This window comes from Natator depressus, chromosome 5 (genome assembly GCF_965152275.1).
Source record: "Natator depressus isolate rNatDep1 chromosome 5, rNatDep2.hap1, whole genome shotgun sequence".
NCBI lineage: Eukaryota > Metazoa > Chordata > Testudines > Cheloniidae > Natator > Natator depressus.
The window spans coordinates 31,066,330-31,086,472 of record NC_134238.1 but is presented as its reverse complement, the minus strand read 5'-3'; positions in this window follow the sequence as shown (position 1 = coordinate 31,086,472).

Genomic DNA, 20,143 nt, shown 5'->3' with positions numbered 1-20,143 from the left:
TGCTATTTTCTGGATGAACTCTAGGCTAGAAGAACAGGAGTACTTGTGGCACCTTAGAGACTAACAAATTTATTTGATCATAAGCTTTCGTGAGCTACAGCATCCAATGAAGTGAGCTGTAGCTCACGAAAGCTTATGCTCAAATAAATTTGTTAGTCTCTAAAGTGCCACAGGTCCTCCTTTTCTTTTTGCGGATACAGACTAACATGGCTGCTACTTTGAAACCTGTCTCTAGGCTAGAACTCTCACAAGAAAAGAATTCCTGTTTCTAACAGCTCTTTTCCACATGCAAATTGTTTATTAAACTGCATACTAACGATACAAACCATAAAACCAATAAACCCTACTTGCACAAATGAATTATAGATAAGAATGGGGGAAAAATAAATATTTTTTCACCAAAACCCTCAAAGCCTCTCTGGTTTAGCTATCATCTGAATAGGATCTATTTAATTACAGTTATAACTCTCCTTGCACCACTGCATGGACTATATAGACCCTGGATCTAAGCATGTGGAAGAAAGTGGGCATCCCCTGTTACAATCAGGTGGCTGAGTACAGGTGTAATGAGGCAGAACTTTAGTTCCTTCCTCCAAGATGCCAGCTAAGTCAGAATAGTGGTGCTTTACTTTTCTCCTGGTATAGGTCAGCAGCAAATTACTAAATTCTACATTTCTTACTCACTCACACACCAGGAGCAAAGCGGAAACAAGGAAGGAATTGAACTTCAGTGAGGTATCTCTGAGTCACAGTGCCTTCCATGTACTCCTCAGGTCAGGTGGTTCAGCTGATGTTCCACCCCTTGCATACAGGGCTATGCTAAAAGGCACAATCTAGGTTTTAGTGAGTCATCCAGGTTCACATCACAAATCATTGGCAGAGAAAGATTTAGAACACCCTTATTCCTGAGCTCATTCCTCCAGGCAGTTTGTCTCTTGAAAGAATTCTGTTGCTATGGCCCTTACTTTTGGGAAAAGATAAGGAAATTGATAAATTAGAGCCAGATGTAACTCCTTCAAGCATAGTGGGCTGTAGTCACCACAGTTAGTCCTGGTAGATAAGGATCTTTTTCCTCTCTTGCTCCGTCCACGCTATGGTTAAAACTATGGTACCAATAACCAAGTTTAAATATGGTTGCTGTTCGCATGTGTCAAGCCTGAGAATTTTTTTTTTTTTTTAACTTTCTGAGAGGTATGTTAGAAACCTGTACTCGAGACTACCGAGGCCGGCCATTGATGCAGTTTGGTTAACAGAGTTCTTTTAAAAACTATCTCTGTTCATACTGCTTAAAGAAACTGGGTGGGCAGCAATCCAATTTAAACATGATTATTGTTTGCATGGGCTCACCTGTAATGTAGCCTGTGTTTCCCATCTCTTCCCCCACAAAGGAAATTCTAGGGTTATTCTCCCGCACTCCTCATATGGAATTACTTAATTCTAAAATCATTTATTTGTGCCCTGCACATTAGCTCTATATGTGTACCACCACTAACATATACACAATATACACTATTTGGTTTCATAACCAAAGATAATCTGGGTGGGGATCCAGTAGGATGTAAGGTCATAGCACAATTCCAAGAGGATATCTTCTTTTCATGTCTCTCTCTATATCAGAATCCTCCATTCCAACCTGAATTTAGGCTGCAGCTTCTGCTTCACAAGAACAATTCTTTGCACTTTCATAGCCTATTCCCTCTGGAGAGTGCAAAGTGCTTTACATAACATTTAATGCATTCATCCTCACATTGTCTGTACTTAAATAATAATAGCATTGTGATGAAGGTACATTTTTATTATCTTTATTTTACAGATAGGTAAAATGAGGCAGAATAAGGTGAAATAATTTACCCAGGTTCACAGTGAAGGTCAGTCAGATTTCTAGTCTGTACTTCAACCACAGCCCATCTTTGTATTATGATTTTGATTTGACTTCAGACATTGATAATTCCAGTTCTGACATTTAGTTATTGCTCAACAGATAAGCACAGGAATTTTGCTCCACATGCAAGGCACATCGAATGACGCTTATAATAAATGCTAAAACATTGAAGAAACAAGAAATTCCTGTTACAACATTTCTTATAACAGTATACACGTTTTAGTATAGCACTATGGGTGAATCTCATATGGTTCATTATAGATATTTATTCAAAGTATATTCAAACATCTTTGGTCTGGACTGATCTGAGAATTTCATTGGATTCGCAGACCTACCTGGATTAAAAAACAACCAAATACTGTAAAAGCAGCCTCTCTTTCAGTCCTAGATAAAACTCAAAAAACTAAAGGTTAAGGCTTTGGTTGTTTGTTTAATATTATTTAAAGCATTTAAACAATTCTAGATTTATGTGTACATTCAGAATTTATTTTACCCTTGCATTTTTCACGGATTGGGAAGTTCTACCAATTCTAGTACCTACACTGGTAATATTTCATTTCCTATACATTTCTATTTTATTCTCTCTCTGTTCTTACTGTTTAAAGGAAACTAATGGCCACATTTTAAAATGTTAATGCTCCTACAGAGATTGCAAAATATAAACTATACAATTAGTGCTTATATTTGCATGTATTCTTTTGTTCATACAAATGCCAGATCTGCTTGTACAACTGGTGCAAATGCAAATTTTCTGAAAACAGTTAAGGCATCAGACTTAAAACGTGACACTAATTTTTCATGAATGAAAATCACTTGCCCATCAAAGTTGCATTGTTTCCCTCTTTTGTCTGAGCTTTTTAAAAAATAAAATGGTGTAGAAAGCGGGAGTCGATTGGAAAATACTGACAAGAACAAATATCTCTGGTTGTATGTTTTTATTATTAGTATGCTGGAATGGAAAGGAGAATCTGACTACTTCAGAGGATTTATCACATGAGTGGCTAGTAGTCAGCTGATACAGCTCTTGGATGCTAAATGAAGCTACACAGATGGCTTAGGAAGCTTGACAAGGAGCAGGAGAAAGTAATTAATAGCCGCAGACTTGTGAGTGTTATGAAGATGTGATAGTGAATCAGTAGTAAAAAGAGCTGTGTGGTTAACTGGCAACAAGCAACTTATTTGGGGAAATATAGCTACTTTTTCTGTTCACAAATTAGCACTATTTATTTCTTTGGTGAAGACTACAGTGGGTTGGACCAATAGCGTATGACATATGTGACTTAAAAAAACAAGTGGTATTTCTTTGGGGGAAATTATTTTACTGTTGTTTATTATTCCACAGAATAGGAACTTCATGCAAGTCAAAAACTTTGTCAAAACCAAATCTTTCCAGAACAATGTTTTGTCAAAAAATTGCCACCCAGACTTACTTATAAATTCTGCATGGAAACCTGGTAGAAACCTATTTCTCAATATTCATTAGATCTGATTATGCGCAACCTCCGCTGGTGCTTGTTTACGGGTGATACTGCAGCATGATTCTTGTTAGAGGAGGTCAGTCCTCTAATAAGCAACCAGCTAATGCAGCTCTTCGATGCTGAATGAAGATGCACAGATGGTTTAGGAAGTTTGACAAGGAGCTGGAGGAAATAATTAAAAGATCTGCAAGTATTATGAAGTGCGATCGTGACTCAGCAGTAAGTAGAGTTAGATGAACATCACAACAAATAATGTCTTGGGTGAATATAATCACCCCTTGAATTAATTAATACAAGACTTTTGATGTCAAACCAAAAATCAGATTTTTAAATATGTGCAAATTTGAATACTGAGATCGCCTATGTCAGGGTTCCCTCCCCACTCTGAACTCTAGGGTACAGACGTGGGGACCTGCATGAAAGACCCCCTAAGTTTATTTCTACCAGCTTAGGTTAAAAACTTCCCCAAGGCACAAATCTCTATTTGTCCTTGGGCTGAGGTATGCTGCCACCACCAAGTGATTTAACAAAGAACCAGGGAAAAGGACCACTTGGAGTTCCTTTTCCCCCAGCACTTCCCCCAAGCCCTTACGCCCCCTTTTCTGGGGAGGCTTGAGAATAATATCCTAACCAATTGGTTACAAAATGATCAAAGACCCAACCGCTGGGTCTTGGAACAATGGAAAAATCAGTCAGGTTCTTAAAAGAAAGATTTTATTTGAAAAAAAAGAAAGGTAAAAATCATCTCTGTAAAATCAGGATGGAAAATACTTTACAGGGTATTCAGATTCAAAAACACAGAGGATTCCCCTCTGGGCAAAACCTTAAAGTTACAGAAAACAGGAATAAACCTCCGTCTTAGCACAGGGAAAATTCACAAGCAAAACAAAAGATAAACTAATCCACCTTGCCTGGCTTACCTTTCCTGGTTGCAATATTGGAGACTTGGATTAGGAGGGGTTGGAGAAGATGGATTTCTGTCTGGCCTCTCTCAGTCCCAAGAGAGAACGGCCACAAAAACAAAGAACCCCAAACAAAGCCTCTTCTTCCCCCCCCCCCCCGAATTTGAAAGTATCTTTTGTCCCCATTGGTTCCTTTAGTCAGGTGCCAACCAGGTTATTTGAGCTTCTTAACCCCTTACAGGTATGGAGGAATTTTAGGCTACCCTTATGGTTATGACAGCCTACATAGAGGAAGAGGGGAAAAGACAGAGATACAGATGCATTCAGAAAGGAGAGCAAGAAGAAAGAGAAACAGTGGCAGGGGAACTGAATTGACTGATGGGAATGAGAAGCAAATAACAAGGGAAATGTGGAGGCCATAGTTGAATTGTTTCAGGGGTAGGATTGGTTAACAAGATGTTTCTTTCTATCTTAGGTGTTTTCATGGCCCTCATCACTGTGGTATCTGAGCACCTCACAGTCTTTAATGTAGTTAGCTTTACAACACCCATGTGAGGTAGGAAAGTACTATTAGCCTAATCACATAGACATCGAAGTAAGGCACAGAGAAGCTAAGTGATCTAATCATGGTTTAACAGGAAATCTGTGACAGAGCAGGGACTTGAACATGAGTTTTCCAGATCCTAACTTATTGTTCTAGCCACTGCACCACCTTACGTCTAGGAGGGGTTGATGTACCTCCCAGCCTGGGAGAATAAAGTGTTCACCTTTCCCCACTACATCTCTCCCCCACCCCTTCTGTCTCTCTCTTCCCTGTCCCACCATTTCATTTTCTAATCCTGGCAAGCCTTTACCTTTAGGGAAATGTTTAGCTCTTCACCCTTTGCCAGGCATGGGCAGGATTTGGCAGGAATTCACTCTCTTTCACGCCAGTCACAAGGAGCAACAGCTCCCTGGCTAGCTCTCAGGTGAGAAGGCAGAATCCATCTGAACCACTTCTGGACCTTCAGCAGGGGGAGAGGAGAAAGTTCAGAGCCAGGGCTGGCTCACAACATTTTGGCACCTGAGGCGGGGAGCTCAAATGACGCCCCCAAGCCTCCTCACTTGGGCCAAAACTTTGAAAAGTCTCAATTCTGTCTTCTTCCTGTTCTACTCCTCTCATGGTACTGCTCTCACTCCGTCATCTCTGTGCATCTAGAGCAGAAAGAATACATATGCACCAGCAGCAGACACAATTTTCTACACTCTGGGTCCTAGTGGTGCCCCCGCACCCCCCACAGTCTAGCACCAGAGGCGGCAGCCTCAGTTCGCCTCATGGTAAGGCCAGCCCTGTTCAGAGCTCTCACATGAGGAGGAGGGGAAAGGATGAAAGGCAGCCAGCCAGAGAAGGATTTCCTTGTAGGCTGGAGGGTTCCCTCACTGACCATTAGTACTATGGACTGGCAGGGTGTGAAAGGTTTTGCATTGGGAAACTATTCTGCACTCCCCAAAGACCCATCTTGACCTAATCAGAAAGATCCAGATCCACAAAAACACTTAGGTGGTGGGATGCACAGCACTGAAACACCTAATTTTTAGGCACCTAGAAAATCACAGGAACAACACTGTGATCCAAAACCTGAGTTAGGCACCCAGGCTACCAGTACAGTGAATGGGGAGAGATAGGTGCTTTAGAAAGTGATCCATAACATCCAACATTCCTAAGCTAGCAAATGGGAGATGGTGACAACAGGGGTGTGTTCTAAGCCCCTCCCCTCTCACAGAAATAGATCCTGCCCTGTAGCCTGGACTTAGATGCCTATCTATGCTAGCCATCCATGAACCAGAGGAAGATAGGTGCTCTTCCCCATACTTTGTATGAGGGGCCCGATCTGGTAGGCAGGCTCAGAGGCCTCTTAACTCTGGGCTATAGAATGATTCTCACTCTTTCTGGTCCAATTAATATTCAGTTATACAATTAAAGTACAAAAACCTCCTTAGGAGAGATTGAGGCAACCCCATATCCAAATATCCCATAGTCTAGTGGTTAGAGCACTGACCGCAAAGGTTCAAAACCCTTCTAATTTGATAGACAGAGGACTGGAAGTGAGGGTTATTCACATCCAAAGTGAGTACACTAACCATTGGGCTAAAAAGTTATAAACAGAGGCCTGCCTGCTGCTCCCTCCTGACTGTTTTGTGTGGCATTAGGCAGCTTCTGAGCACAGCTGCTGGATTGGGCCCTGTGTGTAAGTTATGCAGAGAAACACGTATCTTCCCCAAGTTCATAGATTGCTCTGGGGGGTCAGGTGCTCAGGCACTTAGAATAAGGCAGCAGTGCTCATGCACAGAGGGAGTAATGTAGGCACATAGGGAACTTTTAATGCAAAAACAGAGGTGCTGAGAGAGTTTAGGCACCTACAAGGTCAGCAGCAGCCAAGTGAAGGTTTCTTGGATCACAGTAGTGCCTAAAAATGGGACTTAGGATCCTAAGTACCTTTGTGGATCTGGGCCAAAGTAGTATGTTCCTCCCCGCCCCGCCCCCCATCTTTGCAACACAAAAGAAAGTTTTCATTGAAATTTTACAAGGGGATTCACCCTAGCCTGTCAACTTTGGATCTTCTTGTGCTTTACATCTGCTGTATTGCTATTCAGGGTCAAATACTAGTGCCAGTGAAGTCAATGGCAAAGCTTCAACTGTGCCATGATTTGGCCCATCCCCAAAATGGCAGAAGCAGCATTTATGTTCCTATAGAGAGATTTCTTCATGCTGTGCTCAACTAGCATGGTTTTCATTCAAGTATGATTCCAGTTTGCATCCTTTTTTATGTGTTAAGCACAGACAGCATGTCCTGTGCTGCACGAGGCACAAAGGAAAAGCTATCTGATTCTCCTGTGAGTGACACATGCAGATGCTATCCACTACTGTCAAATGTAACTTAGAAAAAGTTGATGGTGCTTAAAGCATTTCCCAAGAATCATAGAAAAACCTTTTAAGCTTATTAGTAAAGATTGGAAGTCATAGGCAGCATTAGTCCTCTAGATAAAGTGTTCTAATGGTAATGTTGTTTGGCACAGATTAAATTCAATAACAATTTTCATGTGGAAGTACCATATCAGATTTTGATCCTTAACACAATTTTACAGATAGTCAAATTTACTTCTAGACACGATGTCCTTCATGAACTCTGTGTCCGAAATATGACATCGCAAAGAATATAGAAGTACATAGATGAAAATACTATGGCAGAACAGTGACCCATTGATTCTCCTCTCACAATTGTCTAATTTCATTGATTCAGTGGAGTTATTACATATTAAACACCTGTAAAACTGGGAAGAGAATCTGGCCCACTGTGAAGAGATTATACTCGCTGGTAATGAAGGACACACACCACTGGTGATAATTTTACCATAATCCTGAGATTGCATGCAGTAAAAAATAATCCTATGCTATTTTCAGATTGGTGTACTGAACTAGCCCAGCAAACTTTACTGATAGGTTAGTGTTTAGTTCATGCAGTGTTTTCATAGCTAACAGTAATGGCAGCAACACATAACAGGGATACATTGATTCAGGGGATCAAAACCACAGTACATATTAAAAACACAAGCTGCATGTTTTCTTACTTACTCTGCCAATTTCCAGTCTGTGAAAGCCAACCAATATTTCAAAGCAATATAGTTTCAGCAGACAATCTTTGCTATTTCAACTGGCATAGAAGAGCTCTGAATTAGACTTCCCAACTTACAAGGAGTGGCTGAGGGAACTGGGGTTATTTAGTCTGCAGAAAGGAAGAGTGAGGGGGGATTTGATAGCAGCCTTCAGCTACCTGAAGGGGGGTTCCAAAGAGGATGGAGCTCGGCTGTTCTCAGTGGTGGCAGATGACAGAACAAGGAGTAATGGTCTCAAGTTGCAGTGGGGGAGGTCTAGGTTGGATATTAGGAAAAACTTTTTCACTAGGAGGGTGGTGAAGCACTGGAATGAATTACCTAGGGAGGTGGTGGAATCTCCATCCTTAGAGGTTTTTGAGGCCCGGCTTGACAAAGCCCTGGCTGGGATGATTTAGTTGGTGTTGTTCCTGCTTTGAGCAGGGGATTGGACTAGATGACCTCCTGAGGTCTCTTCCAACGCAAATCTTCTATGATTCTATGAACTCCATGATGTAGAAAAAAAAAAGGCCTTTTCTCTATCTTGTCACAGTTTCAAAGCTTTTTAGCTACACAGTAGCACCCATGCAAATGACTTCTGTAATACAGAGTATTTCACCCTACTTAGTAGGATGTATTTTCATAGTTTTGCATTACAAAAATATAACAGAAAATATACTGGAAGAAAACTTGAGTTGATTAAAAGTGCAACATTTGAGGAACAGGTGAGATTCAGCACATCTAATGTTATTATAATGAAATTAATTATGATGGAATTAAAAAAAGAGACAAGATGTATTCTGTACCTGAAAACAAGGAAATATTTCATATCCATACTGTAAAGTAAAATAAACAGGTCTCTAAGCAAAGTTGTCTTGACACTTCAGCTGTGTTGCGATGTTTGAGTTTAGCAGGCATACACCATTTTCTTAGGAAATTGGTAAAAGTTCATAAAGATAACAGGCATTGTTACAAGTTATTGTGACAGAAAAGGGATGAATGGGAGACAGACTAAGTTAATGTAAGCATGAACATATGTATCTCACATTAGTACAAATGAAAAGGGCCACTGGGTAACACAAGGGCCATGTTGATAGTGATTTGTAAACAACGAGACATTAGAACCAGAAAAGATGACCAAAACAAGTATGTAAGAAATTAGGTCTAGTTGGTGGTATGATGCGGTGTTCATCCCCCACTAGCTTAGAAAGGGATAATGTAGCTCAGCAAGATCTAAATAACCTGATGGGCCATTCCTGAGGGAGAGTTAGGCATGATAGGCAAGCACTGGTTGAGGATGGGCCCCGTTGGTCAGGAGCAGGCAGGGCTGGTATAAAGTGAAAAGTTTGCAGCAGTAAGGGGCCTGCAATGTGCAGATCTGCCGTTGTTTGCTGGGCTTAGGGTAGGAAAAGGAGAAAATGCAGGGGGAGAAGCCCAGAGATCCTTGCCCTGAGGGAAAGGTGTACCCAGAGGGAGGTGGAGAAGGAAGCCTGACAGAGGTGGAGTAGGAAGCAGCCCAGGGAAACAGCAGTAAGGTTTGTGGCAGTGCAGACCTTGGTTGCTGATTATAGGGTCCCTAGGCTGGAATCTGGAGTGGTAGGTGGGCTTAGGTTCCTCTACCAGCCATTGGGAAAGTAGCATATCCTTGAATTGGAGGGCTGCCAGGAACGATACCCAGACAGGCACTCCACTGAGATGTTTGATACCCCCAGAAGAGAAAACTATAGTGACCTGGCTGGAGGGCCAAGCCACTAGGAACACCCCAAGCTATGAAGAGGAATCACTGCAAGTCCTGGAGTGTGAGAGGGGATGCAGCATGAATAAGACAGAAGGTGGCATCAGATCAGGCAGAGCTATTCCCCACATGAAGCCACAAGAAGGTGCCCCAGCAGTGAGTAGAACAATAAGGGAAAGGCTTTTTCTGCTCATCCTGTTTCTTGGGTCTTTAAAAAGACTTTGGGAAGACATGGACCACTGTGGAATTCCCTTGAGATAAGGCCAGTAGGCCTCTGCTTTGCTCCATAGACACTGCCCTTTGTTGGTGAGCCTCTAAAATCATTGTGACACACAAAATTTAGCATACCTGTGGGGATAACAGACACTCACTTTTGGATTAAGAAGGACCCCAGGTTGATATGCGAGATCTCACTCTGTCCTTTTTGCCTTCTGCATTCCTTTCCACCCCCCAGTATTTTTACCTACCCTTTTCCCCTCTCTCTGCTTAAACTGACCTTGAGACCAACTGCATTGCATAGCACCAATGGAATGAGATGGCCCATCCAGCTCTGCCCTGCCTGAGAAGAACCAGTGGAAAAAAAGGCCCTGAGTAGACCAGCCAGATGATGTCCCAGACCAAGGAAGTGAGCTAGGATCCTGAGGAATGTCTGCCATGACTCAAAGCATCCATCCATGACTCACTATTCCTGAGAATGTCAACAATAAATGTTGTTTTCTTTGCTATTCTAGCTCTTCTTTCTCCTTGAGTCTGTCTTGTCAACGGCAGGAATAGTGATCCTTTCTTCTTCTTTTAAATATGATTGCTTTTGAGAATGAGACTCAAATTGATATTTTTGTCTCTGAAAAAGAGACTTTGTTTTTCATAACCACTCAGTTTCAAAAGACTTTACATTTTGGTTTTGATTTTTTTGCCTTTTATGTACCAAAACAATAAATTTCCAAATGTTGTCATCAGTGTTCTAGGGTGTTTGCTAGGGGGGAAAGCAGACTGAAATCTCTGTAGTGACGTGCACATTAACATCTTTGACTCAGGCGCCCTATTTATTCCCTTGGAATTAACACAGCATCAGGAACTCCAAAAATGGAGAAATATTTGTATCATCATGGATAAAATAATATGGCTAAGACCACAGTTCAGCAAAGTACTTAAGCACATGCCTAACTTTAAGCATGTGAATAGTTCCATTGAAGCTGTTTATTTAGATTTATTTAGATCTTCAAATGTTTTGCTGAATCAGGACGTGAATAAGTAGGGGTTGGAAAAAACTGAGAATCTTCTCCTAAAACTCCTGCAGGTTAGAAGCATATAAGAGATCTAGTAACAGATAACACAAACAACTAGCAAAGGCTATTCAAAGCTATGAGAATGTGTGTCTTGTAAGGACAAATCCTTCATTGTTTATTTCTGTAGGCGAAACAAAAAATAATCACAAGTTCTTCAATGCCACCAATCCCTGACAACAGACTGACACCAATATCTTTAAATATCAATATAGTTAAAGAGTGGTTGTGGACAGTAAGCCTCTAAGGCCTGGAATGAAAATATTGTGAAAGCAAAATGGATAATCTTTTGCAATATACTGCACTTTTCTGCAAAAGCTTTTGATTAATTCATGGCTACAGATGAGGTGACCCATGTGGCTGTGTTCTTTCTCAATATTTTTCACTAGAAAGGCCGCTTTATAGCTCAGCGAGCCATTCTGACTATCAGTCAGGGACAATCTTACAGAGAAAGTACACCACATTTTAATCACTGCTGCTATAGAGGCCAGTGGTCAAACAGCTGATTAGATGCCCATCATGGCCCACGGAGCAATCTTACATTCTGATGTTTTTGCCCTGCCTAAATCATACAGGATCAGGCAATGTGCAGCTCTGTATTTTATATACATTCTTATATGAAAGATTTGGAGACTAAATTGCAGTGAAAGGCAGTAGGCATTTATGTGCCTATATGATAATAGTCTCAATTGTCTATAGCATTTGAGTCGAAGATTCAATTATGCTGGTACAGACCTAGGGGCTGTTGTACCCACATATGGAATTTAATTTGAGGGAAGGACAGGCTGTTTCTCTACTACCACCTTATCCCAAAAGGGAGGTCAGCTTTAATCACAGCTATGGGCTCTGGGATCCCCAGGGGAGAAGAGATTGCAAGCATGTTGTGTATCCTCTATGCAGGCATCTCCCCTCCTTTCTAGTGCTGGTCCACAGAGAGGTTGACAACCTACCATTGTTATCAGGTATTCCATTAGTGGGAGAGGTCTACATGCCGGATCTAAAGTGGGTTTTTGTGGGTGTGTGTATATTGCCATCCAACATGAATAACCAATAACAAACCATTAGAGGGATCTTTTTAGGTGAAGAACTTTATACAGTAAAGGGAATATCATTTAAGCTTTTCACTTTTTTCCTAGTTGTTTCTTAAGGTGGTATACAGATCCAATTATATCAGCCAATATTTTCTCATTTTCTCCTATGTGCTCAGCCCTTGTGGTCAGCAGCATGCATTTGGTGGTTTCACAAAGAAAAAGAGTCCAGTGGCACCTTAAGGTCTAACAGATTTATTTTGGCATAAGCTTTCGTGGGCTAGAACCCACTTCACAGATGCAGGCATTATTATACTGACACATGAAGAGAAAGGAGTTATCTCACAAGTGGAGAACCAGTGCTGACAGGGCCAATTTGATCAGGGTGGACATGCACAGGCTGAAATAATGAACAAACAGCATCACTTGCCCTATAACCTCAGCTGTACAGAATGCAACGCCATCCACAGCCTCAGAAACAACTCTGATATTATAATCAAAGGGGCTGACAAAGGAGGTGCTGTAGTCATAATGAACAGGTCGGATTATGAACAGGAGGCTGCCAGGCAACTCTCCAACACCACATACAGGCCACTATCCTCTGATCCCACTAAGGAGTACCAAAAGAAACTACACCAGCTGCTCAAGAAACTCCCTGCTACGGCATGGGAACAAATCCACACAGACACACCCCCAGAGCCCCAACCAGGGGTATTCTATTTGCTACCCAAGATCCATAAACCTGGAAACCCTGGACGCCCCATCATCTCAGGCATTGGCACTCTTACAGCAGGATTATCTGGCTATTTGGACTCTCTCCTCATACCCTACACTACCAGCACTCCTAGCTATCTTTGAGACACCACCGACTTCCTGAGGAAACTACAATGCATTGATGATCTTCCTGAAAACACCATCCTGGCCACCATGGATGTAGAAGCTCTTTACACCAATATTCCACATGAGGATAGACTACAAGCTGTCAAGAACGGTATCCCTGATGAGGCCTGATGAGGCACAACCTGGAGGCTGAGCTTTGTGCCTTTGTCCTCACCCACAACCATTTCAGATTTGGGGACAACTTATACCTTCAAGTCAGTGGCACTGCTATGGGTACCTACATGGCCCCACAGTATGCCAACATTTTTATGGCTGACTTAGAACAACGCTTCCTCAGCTCTCATCCCCTAGTGCCCCTCCTCTACTTGTGCTACATTGATGACATCTTCATCATATGGACCCATGGGAAGGAGGCCACTGAAGAATTCCATCTTGATTTCAATAACTTCCACCTCACCATCAACCTCAGCCTGGACCAGTCCATACAAGAGCTCCACTTTCTGGACACTACAGTGCAAATAAGTGATGGTCACATAAACACCACCCTATACCAGAAACCTACTGACTGCTATACTTACCTACATGCCTCCAGCTTCCATCCAGGACACTTCACACAATCCATTGTCTACAGCCAAGCCCTAAGATAAAACCGAATTTGCTCCAATCCCTCAGACAGAGACAAACACCTACAAGATCTTTATCAAGCATTCTTAAAACTACAATACCCACCTGGGGAAGTGAGGAAACAGATTGACAGAGCGACATGGGAACCCAGAAATCACCTACTACACAACAGGCCCAACAAGGAAAATAACAGAACTCGACTGGCCATCACGTACAGCCCTCAGCTAAAACCTCTCCAGCACATTTTCAATGATCTACAATCTATCCTGAAAAATGATCCCTCACTCTCACAGACCTTGGAAGTCAGGCCAGTCCTCGCTTACAGACAGCCCCCAACCTGAAGCAAATACTCACCAGCAACCACACACCGCATCACAGAAACACTAACCCAGGAACCAATCCCTGTAGCAAACCTCGTTGCCTACTCTGTCTCCATATCTAGTCTAGCAACACCATCAGAGGACCCAACCACATCAGCCACTCCATCAGAGGCTCATTCACCTGCACGTCTACTAATGTAATATATGCCATCATGTGCCAGCAATGCCCCTCTGCCATGTACATTGGCCAAACCAGACAGTCCCTACGTAAAAGAATAAATGGACACAAATTGGACATCAGGAATGGTAACATACAAAAGCCAGTAGGAGAACGCTTCCATCTTCCTGGACATTCTATAACAGATTTAAAAGTAGCTATACTTGAACAAAAAAACTTCAGAAACTGACTTCAAAGAGAAACAGCAGAACTAAAATTCATTTGCAAATTTAACACCATTAATTTGGGCCTGAATAGGGACTGGGAGTGGCTGGCTCATTACAAAAGCAGCTTTGCCTCTCCTGGAATTGATACCTCCTCATCTGTTATTGGGAGTGGACCACATCCACCCTGATTGAATTGGCCGTGTCAACACTGGTTCTCCACTTCTGAGGTAGCTCCCTTCTCTTCATGTGTCAGTATAATAATGCCTGCATCTGTAATTTTCACTCCATGCATCCGATGAAGTGGGTTCTAGCCCATGAAAGATTATGCCCAAATAAATCTGTTAGTTTTTAAGGTGCCACCAGACTCCTTGTTGTTTTTATGGATATAGACTAACATGGCTACTCCCTGATACAAAGGAAAGGGTTTCTACTTACAGTATGATAGAGCTTCAGAATCCAGACCTGTAGCTAAAAGCAGCTTTTTATTCAGACAAAAAGGGGAAAGGGTAGGAAAGTGAACTGCTGTGTCTAAATCGGTCTTGTATTTTAGCAGAGATATGTGAAATCAGAGGTGCATGAGTAAGCTTGTCACATGAGCTAGTCACCTAGCTCATTTTGTAATCAAGTTAGCAGGTCATGTAAATGCCTGGATTCATTTTATTCTTTCAACAGTGATCTTTGTTCAGTTTGCTTATTTCCTCCAGCCACAGGTGATGAAACTTTAAGAATTAAATAGTTTACAATAACTACTCTTTTCTTTGATTTTTCAATTGACTATGTATCATGATTGCTATAAATTGATTTGTTCTCAATTGCTTAACAAATAGCCTTTGTGATCACATTTGGGTCTATAGATTAAGTGTTCTTAAAAAGTATTCTATAGCAGATATTTGGAATTATTATTAGAATTCCATCTGGTCATCTAAATCACATAGTATTGTTCGTTGATTAGGTAATTTAATCATTACAAGATGACTAAAACAAGTTTTGTTCAATCACAAAATAAGCTTTTTCTTGGTTAAACAAAACTCAACTAATTATTGTTATTGAAGCTTATTGTTCTCAAATTATTCATTTGAACATTATTCAACCAGCTCCACAACTCCACACTCCCTAGCTTGTGGGGCTATCTAGGGTGGGGTATCTAGCGAACAGGAGCAGCTAACAGGGGAGTTTCACAAGGGAGTTTAGAGGAGGGAGTGTGAGTCGGTGGGCTAGATACACTTAACATTCTTTAAACTTAAAGCCAAACACCCCCTGATAAAAACAAAACAGCAAAGGAACAAGCTTCAGGAGTAAAAAGATAATGCAGGCAGAAGTCCAGCAACAGAGTGGGAGCTATCCAGTTTATTGCACCCAATGCAGCATGTATGATTACCTGCCCTATGGACAGGTGGCATATGTGTGCATTTGGTGCAAGGAGCTCCTGGCCCTCAGAGGCTGTGTATGGGCTTTGGAGACCAGGGTGGCTGAACTGGAGGAGCTAAGGGAGACAGTGAGGTATATGAGACTTTCTGGGACACAGTAGAATGGTCCCACCCCCGGTCTGACAGCCTCTGTGCTGTTGAACATCTCAGGGAAGGAGAACATCCAACTGGAGCAGAGGGAAACAATCCCATATTTGGAACCCTTCTTCCAGATGGTGTTGTGGTATCCTTTTGCACTGAGGATACCTCTCCAGGGGAGGGAACTCCAGTTATTAGGAAGAGATGGGTAATAGTTATGAGGGATTTGATCATTAGAAACATAAATAGCTGGGTTTGCAATGACCGGGAGAACCACATGGTCACTTGCCTGCCTGGTACGAAGGTTGCAGCTCTCTCGAGACATCTAGATAGACTTATGTGTAGTGCTGGGGAGGAGCCGGTGGTCATGGTATATGTATGTACCAATGACATAGAGAAGGATAGGAGAGATTCTGGGGGCCAAATTCAGGATGCTAGGTAAGAGATTGAAGTCCAGGACCCCCATGGTAGCATTCTCTGAAATGCTTCCAGTTCCACGTGCAGGGCCAGTTAGACAGGTAGAACTGCAGGGTCTCAATGTGTGGACGAGACGATGTGTAGTGAGGAGGGGTTTAGATTTATTAGGAACTGGGGAAACTTTTGGGAAAGGGGGAGCCTATACAGGATGGACGTGCTCCACCTGAATCAAAATGGAACCAGACTACCTGACTAGGATGGTGATAGTGACTGTGAAATGCTCAGGGAGATTAGAGAGGCTATTAAAATAAAAAAACTCAATAATAATGGGAGATTTCAACTATCCCCATATTGACTGGGTACATGTCAACTCAGGACGGGATGCAGAGATAAGGTTTCTTGACACCTTAAATGACTGCTTCTTGGAGCAGCTAGTCCTGGAACCGACACGAGGAGAGGCAATTCTTGATTTAGTCCTAAGTAGAGCACTGGATCTGGTCCAAGAGGTGAATATAGCTGGACCACTTGTTAATAGTGACCATAATATAATTAAATTTAACATCCCTGAGGCGTGGAAAACACCACAGCAGCCCAACACTGTAGCATTTAATTTCAGAAAGGGGAACTACACAAAAATGAGGAGGTTATTTAAACAGAAATGAAAAGGTACAGCGCCAAAAGTGAAATCCCTGCAAACTGCATGGAAACTTTTTAAGGACATTATAGAGGCTCAACTTAAATGTATACCCCAAATTAAAAAACATAGTAAGAGAACCAAAAAAGTGCTACCGTGGCTAAACAACCAAGTAAAAGAAGCAGTGAGAGGCAAAAAGGCATCTTTAAAAAGTGGAAGTTGAATCCTAGTGAGGAAAATAGAAAGGAGCGTAAACTCTGGCAAATGAAGTGTAAAAATATAATTAGGAAGACCAAAAAAGAATTTGAAGAACAGCTAGCCAAAGACTCAAAAAGTAATAGCAATTTTTTTAAGTACATCAGAAGCAGAATGCCTGCTAAACAACTAGTGGGGCCACTGGACGATCAAGATGCTGAAGGAGCACTCAAGGACAATAAGGCCATTGCGGAGAAATTAAATGCATTCTTTGCATCAGTCTTCACGGCTGAAGATGTGAGGGAGATTCCCAAACCTGAGCCATTCTTTTTAGGAGCCAAATCTGAAGAACAGTCCCAGATTGTGGTATCATTAGAGGAGGTTTTGGAAGAAATTAATAAACTAAACAGTAATAAGTCACCAGGACCAGATGGTATTCACCCATGAGTTCTGAAGGAACTCAGATGTGCAACTGAAGAACTACTAACTGTAGTCTGTAACCTATCATTTAAATCAGCTTCTGTACCAAATGACTGGAGGATAGCTAATGTGACGCCAGTTTTTAAAAAGGGCTCCAGAAGTGATCCCAGCAATTACAGGCCGGCAAGTCTGACTTCAGTACCGAGCAAACTGGTTGAAACAATAGTAAAGAACAAAATTGTCAGACACATAGATGAACATAATTTGTTGGGGAAGAGTCAACATGGCTTTTGTAAAGGGTAATCATGTCTCACCAATCTACTAGAATTCTTTGGGGGGGGTCAAAAAGCGGTTGGACAAGGGGGATCCAGTGGATCCAGATTTTCAGAAGGCCTTTGAAAAGGTCCCTCACCAAAGGCTCTTAAGCAAAGTAAGCTGTCATGGGATAAGAGGAAAAGTCCTCTCATGGATTGGTAACTGGTTAAAAGATAGGAAACAAAGGGTAGGAATAAATGGTCAGTTTTCAGACTGGAGAGAGATAAACAGTGGTGTCTCCCGGGGTATGTATTGGGACCAGTCCTATTCAATATATTCATACCTGATCTGGAAAAAGGGGTAAACAGTGAGATGGCAAAATTTGCAGATAATACAAAATTGCTCAAGATAGTTACGTCCCAGGCAGACTACAAAAATCTACAAAAGGATGTCTCAGAACTGGGTGACTGGGCAACAAAATGGCAGCTGAAATTGAATGTTGATAAATGAAAAGTAGTGCACATTGGAAAACATAATCTCAACTATACATATAAAATGATGGGGTCTAAACTGGCTGTTACCATTCAAGAAAGAGACGTTGGAGTCACTGTGGATAGTTCCCTGAAAACATCCACTCAATGTGCAGCAGCAGTCAAAAAAGCGAAATGAATGTTGGGAATCATTAAGAAAAGGATAGATAATAAGTTTGACACTATTGTTCTTTTCACTGTTATTTATCACCTTAATATCATTTAGGTGTTTGCAAATTGATTGCTTTGTTGTTTGCTCCATTATCTTTCCAAGTAATGAAGTTACCCAGGTTGCCTTTATATCTCTTTTTATAGATTGGCACTATATTTGCCCTTTGCCAGTCCTCTGGAATCTCTCCTGTCTTCCATGACTTTTCAGAGAGAATCACTTATGGCTCAGATATCTCCTCAGTCAGCTCCTTGAGTATTCTAGAATGCATTTCATCAGGCCCTAGTGACTTGAAGACACCTAACTTGTCTAAGTAATTTTTAACTTGTTCTTTCCCTATTTTAGTCTCTGTTCCTAGCACATTTTCACTGGCATTCACTATGTTAGACGTCCAATGGCTACTAAATTTTGGTGAAAACTGAAAAAAAAGTCATTTAGCACTTCTGCCATTTTCACATTTTTTGTTATTGTCTTTTCCCTCTCAGTGAGCAATGGTCCCACTCTGTCCTTGGTCGCCTTCTTGCTTCTAATGTATTTGTAAAATGTTTTCTTGTTTCCCTTTATGTCTCTAGCTAGATTAATCTCGTTTTGTGCCTTGGCATTTCTAATTTTGTCCCTACATATTTGTGTTATTTGTTTATATTCATCCTTTGTAATTTGACTTAGTTTCCACTTTTTGTAGGACTCTTTTTTAAGTTCCAGATCATTGAAGATCTCGTGGTTAAGTCAGAGTGATCTCTTGTCATACTTCCTAGCTTTCCTGCACAGTGGGATAGTTTACTCTAGTGCCCTTAATAATGTCTCTTTGAAAAACTGCCAACTCTCTTGAACTGTTTTTCCCCTTAGACTTACTTCCCGTGGGATCATACCTACTAACTCCCTGTGTTGATTCTGTCTCCAGTTTCCATTTGAATGCTATATAAGTCTTGTTTCCTGTAATTCACTATATATTTTTAATACAGTATGGACTTCACCATGTGAGAGACACACTTTCCGATTGTGCCTGATTAGTGGATACAAGTGTATCTTGGGGCACAGACAAACACTAGGAATAGATATATACAGTGCATTTAGAATCATAGAATCATAGAATATCAGGGTTGGAAAGGACCTCAGAAGGTCATCTAGTCCAACCCCCTGCTCAAAGTAGGACCAATCCCCAACTAAATCATCCCAGCCAGGGCTTTATCAAGCCTGACCTTAAAAACTTCTAAGGAAGGAGATTCCACAACCTCCCTAGATAACACATTCCAGTGTTTCACCACCCTCCTAGTGAAAAAGTTTTTCCTAATATCCAACCTAAACCTCCCCCACTGCAACTTGAGACCATTACTCCTTGTTCCGTCATCTGCTACCACTGAGAACAGTCTAGATCCATCCTCTTTGGAACCCCCTTTCAGGTAGTTGAAAGCAGCTATCAAATCCCCCCTTGTTCTTCACTGCCGCAGACTAAACAATCCCAGTTCCCTCAACCTCTCCTCATAAGTCATGTGTTCCAGTCCCCTAATCATTTTTGTTGCCCTCTGCTGGACGCTTTCAAATTTTTTCACATCCTTCTTGTAGTGTGGGCCCAAAACTGGACACAGTTTCTGAATATACTTACAGAGGATCAAGCCCATAATGTCTGATTCTGATCCTATAATGAACACATTTTTGTATATTCTTGTTTTAGGGTAATGGTTTATTTAGCCTTGTGTTATAGCAACCAGGCAAGGTACTAACAAACTTCAACAGGACTTTATTTTTAAAGTGGAAACCTCTTTACCAAGCTGCTGCTGCATCCTTGGTAGCTCTCACTCCACCTCCTCAACTTCCCCTCCCCCTCCTTCCTGTTCCTGTCCTTTCAGACTCCCAACAGCCAGTGCTCCCAGTTCTAATAATTACAAGCAGCATCTAAACACCACATTCCCTC